Here is an 8,907-nt window from a genome sequence, read left to right as displayed (position 1 = left end):
GATCAATGCAAAAATAAATCTGGATTGACTTATACTAATTTTAACATGTATTGGTTCAGGTGATACACCAGTTTTCAAAAACTACTAAAGTAACAGTTTGAAAACTTCCGGAACAAATGTCTGGATTATATTAGGAAATTGGAATCACAGTATTTGAAAAAAAAAAGTAAATTATACAGTGGGGCAAATAAGTATTTGGTCAACCACTAATTGTGCAAGTTCTCTCACTTGAAAATACTAGAGAGAATGTAATTGTCAACATGGGTAAACCTCAACCATGAGAGACAGAATGAGGAAAAAAAAAAACAGAAAATCACATTGTTTGATTTTTAAAGAATTTATTTGCAAATCACGGTGGAAAATAAGTATTTGGTCAATACCAAAAGTTCATCTCAATACTTTGTAATGTGCACTTTGTTGGCAATTGCGGAGGCCAAATATTTTCTGTAACTCTTCACAAGCTTTTCACACACTGTTGCTGGCATTTTGGCCGATTCCTCCATGCAGATCTCCTCTAGAGCAGTGATGTTTTGGGGCTGAAAGATGATGTTTCCAACCCCATGCTTCACAGTGGGTATGGTGCAATTCAGTATTCTTTTTCCTCCAAACAAGATAACCTGTGTTTCTTCCAAAAAGTTTTATTTTGGTTTCATCTGACCATAACACATCCTCCCAGTCCTCTTCTGGATCATCCAAATGCTCTCTACCGAACCGCAGACAGGCCTGGACGTGTACTGGCTTCAGCAGAGGGACACGTCTGGCAGTGCAGGATTTGAGTCCCTGGCGGCCCATTGTGTTACTGATAGTAGCCTTTGTTAATGTAGTCCCAGCTCTCTGTAGGTCATTCACTAGGTCCCCCCGTGTGGTTCTGGGATTTTTGCTCACTGTTCTTGATATCATTTTGACGCCACGGGGTGAGATCTTGCATGGAGCCCCAGATCGAGGGAGATTATGAGTGGTCTTGTATGTCTTCCATTTCATAATAATTGCTCCCACAGTTGATTTCTTTACACCAAGCGTTTTACCTATTGCAGATTCAGTCTTCCCAGCCTGGTGCGCGTCTACAATTTTGTCTCTGGTGTCCTTCGACAGCTCTTTGGTCTTGGCCATAGTGGAGTTTGGAGTGTGACTGAGTGAGATTGTGGACAGGTGTTTTTTATACCAATAATGAGTTAAAACAGGTGCCATTAATACAGGCAACGAGTGGAGCCTCGTTAGACCTCTTTAGACCTATTTGACAGCCAGAAATCTTGCTTGTTTGTCGTTGACCAAATACTTATTTTCCCCTCTAATTTGGAAATAAATTCTTTAAAAATCAAACAATGTGATTTTCTGTTTTCCCCCCCCCACATTCTGTCTCTCATGGTTGAAGTTTACCCATGTTGACAATTACAGGCCTCTCTAATCTTTTCAAGTAGAAGAACTTGCACAATTGGTGGTTGACTAAATACTTATTTACCCCACTGTATTAAAAAACACAAAAAAATACAAATTTGTTAATCATCTCTTGACTAATCAGAAATGAAAAACATTTTCCTTCTTTCTATCTTTGTTTGCGTACTATCTATCCTCATTAAAATATGAAAACCCTTTTAATGTTTTGGTGGTTTTAAAGCAGACAGTTTTTTTCATCTGTGTGATTTTAACAAAGATCAGATCACATTTGATGGCGATTTTATCAGGCATGAAAATGTCTCCCCTTTCGGCGAAATTCGCCGTTTTGAAGTCCAAAAGGGTGACCTACGTGAATTGTTTGGGGGGGGCGGTCCGGAAGAGTTTAGTTAATTATTATTATCATGTGATTAACTTTGTACGTAAATTGAGCACTTCAGAAATCAGTCTTTTAAAAAAGTGACACTTGGACAGTCAGCAAATTCTTCTGGCTGCTTCGCTGAGGCCCAAACTGCGTTCCATTATTCCAATCGCGCACACTCTTGGAGAGCATTTGGTTGCATTGCAAAGCTGCGAAAACAAAAAGCAGGCCTTATCCAACCCAGGGCAGACCAGAGCGCAGCATACACACTTGCCTGTATTTGCCAGCAGATTGAATTTGGTGAGTGATGGTTGCAATCGTTTTCATATTTTGCGATATAATAAAGTTACTGCCATTCGTTGCAACTTGGGTTGAACACTGACAGAGCTAGCCAAATCTCTCGTGAAAAAATAGCTACCGTTAAGTTAGCGTCAAGCTTGTGTATTTCGCGGTAAGATAAACGAAGAAACACTCTGATTAGTCAAATTAAGCGGTATGCTCTTGGATGGAGGGGGCACTCGCATCGATCCAATCGTCCGCTTGAGACGCTTTATTTTCGGCTGGGACTTGAGCTGACAGCCGTTGCCGGCACAACACCGGCCCGACGAGTGGGGGGAATGATTCTTGCTTCTTAAAGATTTTCAGAAATACAGCAATCCCTCGTTTTTCGCGGTTAATGGGGACCAGAACCCGCCGCAATAAGTGAAAACCGTGAAGTAGCCCCCCCCCATTTTTTTGTGCGTGATGAATGTATTTATTCAGATTTAACATTGGAAAAAGGATACATATAGAAGACACTTTTTTCCCCATAGTATCATAGAACAGTAAAGTACAGTATTTTTTGGGGTTAAAAAAATATATTTTGTTTAAGGCAAGGCAAGGCAAGGCAAATTTATTTATATAGCACAATTCAACACAAGGCAATTCAAAGTGCTTTACATCACATGAAAACCATAAAAATCACATTTAAATCAACACAACGTAAAAACCAAGACAAAAGATCGCATTTAATCACAGAATAAAAATAAATAAATAAAAATAAAACAAAAATAGAAATAAAGCAAAAACTACTACTAATAATAATCATTGAAATCAGCAATGGAGATAAGCACAAGAGGAATAGAAGGCAGGTAGATTGAAATATATAGACAGTTATGGATATGCAGTGCTAAACAAAAGCGTTTTTAGCCCTGATTTAAATGAGCTAACGGTTTGAGCATACTTCAGACCTTCGGGTAACTTGTTCCAGAGGTGAGGAGCATAATAACTAAATGCTGCCTCACCCTGCTTGGTTCTTGTTCTTGGAACATGCAGAAGACCCGTTCCAGACGACCTTAGGGGTCTAGATGTCTCATAGGAATCTAACAAGTCAAGCATGTATTTTGGTCCAAGGCCATTAAGTGTTTTGTAGACGAGCAGTAGTATTTTATAGTCTATCCTTTGACTCACTGGAAGCCAGTGTAGCGATTTCAAAACCGGTGTAATGTGGTCCAGCTTCCTTGTATTTGTGAGGACTCTGGCTGCAGCATTCTGTACTAGCTGCAGCTTCCTGACTGATTTTTTATCAAGACCTGTAAATATACCGTTGCAGTAGTCCAATCTGCTGAAAACGAATGCATGCATAAGTTTTTCCATGTCTTGTTGAGTCAGAAGCCCCTTAATTCTGGTTATATTTTTTAGGTGGTAATAAGCGGATTTAGTGACGGACTTTAGATGGCTATCAAATTTTAGGTCTGAGTCAATAATTACGCCAAGGTTTCTGACTTGATTTGTAGCTGTAAGTGACATTGTGCTAAGTTGGCTGCTTATCTTTGACCTTTCCTTTTTTGGCCCAAAAATGATCACCTCTGTTTTCTCCACATTTAACTGGAGAAAATTCTGGCACATCCATTCATTGATTTGATGAATGCATTTACTCAGGGAGACTAAGGGACTATAATCATGTGGGGACACAGAAATGTACAGTTGTGTGTCATCTGCATAGGCGTGATAGGAGATGTCATACTGTTCCATTATCTGAGCTAACGGAAGCATATAGATGTTAAATAAGAGTGGTCCAAGAATTGACCCTTGAGGGACTCCACACGTGAATTTGGTTCGTTCTGACTGATAATTTCCGATTGACACAAAGAAATCCCTATCATGTAAATAGGATGTGAACCACTGAAGAATAGTGTCAGTAAGCCCTACCCACTGTTCCAATCTGCTGAGTAGTATGTTGTGATCAACCGTGTCAAATGCGGCGCTGAGATCCAATAGTAGCAGAACAGATGATTTGCCTGCATCGGTATTCCGACGAATATCATTTAGGACTTTGATAAGCACGGTCTCGGTGCTGTGTTGTGGCCGAAATCCAGACTGAAATGAGTCAAAAAGATTGTTTTGGATCATAAAAGTCTGGATCTGTTCAAACACAACCCTTTCGATAATTTTCCCCAGGAATGTCAGATTTGATATTGGCCTGTAATTACTAATGGTTGAGGCATCCAGATTAGGTTTTTTTAGGAGAGGTTTTATTACTGCAGTTTTTAAAGTCTGAGGAAACTCTCCTGTTTGGAGGGAAGTATTTATAATCTGAAGTATGTCTGGGGCTATGCAATGAAAAACAGTTTTGAAAAAGTTTGAAGGAAGGATGTCAAGGCAGCATGTTGTGGGCTTTAGTTTCGACACAATTTCTGTTAAAGTGGCATAGTCCAAGAGGCTAAACTGTCTAAGATTGACGTGGGGGACATGTTGGGAGGCATTTAGTGTAACATTTGTTAATCCGGAGTTGCACACAGTCTGTCTAATCATTAGTACTTTGTGTGTAAAAAATGCTGCGAAATTATTACAGGACACCTCAGATGCCAATTCCTGAGGTATTGATGCTTGTGGGTTTGTCAGTTTGTCAACAACAGAAAATAGTGTGCGAGTATTGTTGGTGTTTCTACTAATGATCTCTGAAAAATATGATTGTCTAGCATTTTTCAGTTCCTGGTTGTATTTGCGAAGACTCTCTTTGTAGATATCATAAAAAACTAGGAGTTTGGTTTTTCGCCATCTGCGTTCTGCTCGTCTACAAACTTGCTTTTGTTTTATAGCTAGTATGGCATTTCTCCAGGGTGACCTCTTCTTTCTTGACAAGGTTTTTGTCTTAATCGGGGCAATAGTGTCCATTACAGTCATCACACCGGAACTGAAACTATTTACAAGTTCTTCCACTGGAGCTATTGTAGGGGTTAATAATGAGGCATAGGCCTGTGTGAATAACGCACATGTGTTATCACTTATGTAACGCTTCCTAATAAACTCTGTTTCCCTTTTCAGAGGATGGACAGGGGTGGTCATTTTAAACATAATGCAGTAGTGATCAGACAGAGCAACATCATTCACTGTGACCTCAGAGATGTTAAGACCTTTGGATATTATTAAGTCCAGTATGTGCCCTCTGTTATGTGTTGGAACTGTGACATGCTGAGATAAACCAAATGTATCCAAAATATTTAAAAGCTCTCTAGCACATCCTTCTTCAGGATTATCAACATGAATGTTAAAGTCACCCACTAAAACAACACAATCAAAGTCCATGCACACGGAAGACAGTATTTTGGTAAACTCATCAAAGAACATTGTGTTATACTTCGGTGGTCTGTAAATTGTTACCAAGGCAGCTCTGCAAGGGCTTTTTAGCTGAATGACAATATACTCAAAGGAATCAAACTGACCACATGAAATATTCGTGCATTGAAAACTGTCCCTGATCAGACTGGCAACCCCACCTCCTTTCTTATGGGTTCTTGGCGCACTAAAGAAATTGAAGTTTGCGGGGGTTGCCTCGATCAGAACTGTCGAACTCTTATCTTGATCTAACCAAGTTTCTGTTAGGAACAACATGTCAAGGTTATGTTTGCAGATAAAATCATTAATTAAGAAAGATTTGCCAGCTAAAGATCTAATATTTAGCAGAGCCAATTGGAGATGCCAGACTGGATTCACTGGTGAGCTTTGGGAATGACATACTATGGTTAACAGGTTGGCAGAATTTATTGAACGTTTTTTATTTCTCACCAGTCTAGCCCTTTTTTTGTTGTTTATCACCACTGGGATTGTTGAGCATACATACTGTACTCCATAAGGCCCCGGCTTTTGCTGGGACAGAAAAGTCTTTGTAATATTTTCACAGCCTGGACCCGGTGCACATCATATTGGTGTCGCAAACATGGCTTCCTCCATAGAAGGATAATACCGTGTAGTTCCAGAGTTGTAGTGCTTTGGCTTTGCCCCGAGAGAATTCCAGTGGAGGCTGGTTGGTTTGTTGCCATCTTCCCCTGGCACCTGTCGGGTGTGGCAGGTACAGGGTGGAAGCGAAGACATGAACTTGAGGAGATCAAGAGACTGGTTAACCTTGCTATCTAGACCCATGGAGTCCCAATCAGGTTGACTCATTATTCCATCCAAACTAAGTCATCGGCGGGGTGGCTTCCGGGACTGTGGGGATTTAGGCCTTGATGAGGCCTTAGCCTGACTGAGTCGGCGGAGTGGTGGCGTCTTGGAGTGTGAGGATTTGGTGCTGGATGGGGCCTTATCCTGGAGTCGGCGGCGTGGTGGCGTCTTGGAGTGTGAGGATTTGGGGCTGGATGGGGCCTTAGCCTGGAGTCGGCGGCATGGTGGCGTCTTGGAGTGCGAGGATTTGGTGCTGGATGGGGCCTCGACAGCAGAGGATTGCACGGTCGGGTCGTTCTCCTCCTGTTGAGCTGATGGAGCCACTTCTTGAGTCTCGTCTGAAGGGGGTCGATCACCTGCTACCAGGGTCTCCTTCCGTTGAGGCAGTGGAGCCTCAGCAGAGGAGGGTTGGTCACAGCCTGGCGGGGCTAGCTTAGTCACTTCCCCTTCAGCGACTATCGGCTCCATTTTTGGAGGAGAGATTGATCCTGCGTGCACACTGTCTGATTCAGCACTCATCCCAGCCACCATGTTTATCCGATGTTTTGGGACAGCTTGCCTCCTTTCCTCGAGATAAGCAGACTGTCTGTGCCTCAAGAGATAAAACATGCTGCTGCTTAGTAACCGCACTCCTGACTTATTTAGGTGAAGGCCATCGTTCTTAAAGAGGTGCCTGCGCCCTGAAAATATGTTGAAATTGTCAATGAAGTACATCGATTGTCCAGCGCATGTTGCTTTGAGCCATTTGTTAAGCATCATCACTCTGCTGAAACTTTCATCCCCCAGCCTGGGCGCGGGTATGGGTCCACTGAAAAACACCTCAGTATTTAAAGTTCCGACTTTGTTTATCAGTTCAGTGAAGTCTTGCTTTAAAAGCTCTGATTTTTGCTTCGCAATATCGAGGGCTCCTGTGTGTATTATCAGACTAGTGGCTGTTGGATGCTGAGCAGCAATGCTCAGGGTACGTTCAGAGATAACAGACACCGTAGCTTTGTTTAAACAACATACTCTGGTATTGTTGCTACAAAAGTGTTTCATCCCATTCACAGCAAAGTCGCCCACTATCAGAGTGCGGGGCCCATTGGGTCGCTTTCTCTGTAGCCTGCTAGCACATGCATTAGCATCGTACCTCTCTTTCGAGCTGGGTGTTCCAACTTTCCCTGGGTCAGGAGTCTCGGAGAGTGGCGTAAATCTATTTTCCAGTAGAATTCCAGCAGCTTGAGGCACTTTGCTTTGAGCCTTTGTTGTTGCCTTGATCTGTGATAATTTTCCTTCTGGTGCCGGAGTAGATGACGCATTCTTCTGCAGAGGTGGCCATTCCTTTTCATCGTAAATCTGCCAGTGCTGGGTTCTGCCAGGGTCCCGTTGAGTCTCGATGGTGTTTGTTTGCATTCTGTGGGTCCGCTCCCACTCGCTGTTTTGGGAGATCGGCAGAGTGGTTTCATTCCCGAGCTGTCCGTTTACCTCCATATTCACTTCAAGCCGGTAGATTTTTGTTTCCAGTACTGCTATCTTCTGGAGCAGTTTGTGGTAATCATCCATTGACAGGGGAGGCATGTTGCTGCTACTTAGCTTTCGTTAGCCGAATTCCTCAGCTCCGATAAGGCAGACTTGTGTTCCAGTAACGACAAAAAAGCACTTTAAAAGGCTCAAAAATGCTCAAAAAGCCTTTGTTTGAATATAAACATGATTAAAAGATCATTCCAAGACCTCCTGAGTAATTTAGAGGTGTTTAAAAATGATTAAAAAGATGATTGAAGCTTGAGAAGCAGGAGCAAAGCAGAGAGACGTCTGCACAGTAGCGAAGCAGCAAGTAAAAGAAACTTAATTTTTTTTATTGAATAATAAAGACACAAATCTACCTCGATAGTTATTTAGAGAGAAAGAATTTAAGAAAGCTTTCAAAATAAACGCCACCGGGGAGTCAGATTTTTTTTTTTTAAGATTTATATTTCATGATATAGACTTGCGTCGTAAGGAAAGGAGATTGAAGGATAACAAAAAGGAGTTGGATGAGGCTGCCAAAGGCAGTGGATCCCTCATCAGCTGGATAGTCTGGTATAACATACAATTATAAACACAAATACAATGTTATTTTTCTATAAGATTTTATAACATTGCTTTATTAATTATTAGGTGCTAGAGTTGTCAAATATGGATAATAATGAAATAATAGTTTTGAGGAAATTGTGCTGTTGGTGGCTCAGTGACCATCTGATGTGGTTTGTTCTCAGATGAACAACAAGTTGAGAAGGAAAGTTTTGATTTAGAGGTTGAAGGAAGAAAGAAGACAGTGACTGAGTCACAGCCAGAAAGTGTTGATTTCTATTCACTGTTGCCCCCTCCCAATTAAAGTATGTCACAGTCACAGACAATTATAATCTAAAGCTGGTTAAAATTGAAGTTATTTTGTTATAAGGTGTATTGAATACTTGTTCATGTGCCCCTTTTGATCTACGAGCACACGCCCCTCCACTGGTCTCTGCACGGCCGTGCTGAAACACAGTGTGGGTCAACAGAGCTCAATATTTTCTTCGGTTGTACAGTGTACCGGAACATATTTCTTCCACACCCTTCTCACCTTTTTAACCCCTGACCCATTTTCATGCCTGTTTTATGCGGAAATGTGAAATATTTCAAAGGGTTAAGATACTTTTTCATACTACTGTATTCTATTCTATTTTTGAGGAAAAACTTAAGTTTCTGTATGTTGACTTAATTTTTGCCTGAGA

Source organism: Corythoichthys intestinalis, chromosome 16 (genome assembly GCF_030265065.1).
Source record: "Corythoichthys intestinalis isolate RoL2023-P3 chromosome 16, ASM3026506v1, whole genome shotgun sequence".
Classification (NCBI taxonomy): Eukaryota; Metazoa; Chordata; class Actinopteri; order Syngnathiformes; family Syngnathidae; genus Corythoichthys; species Corythoichthys intestinalis.
This window is presented reverse-complemented; position numbering follows the sequence as displayed.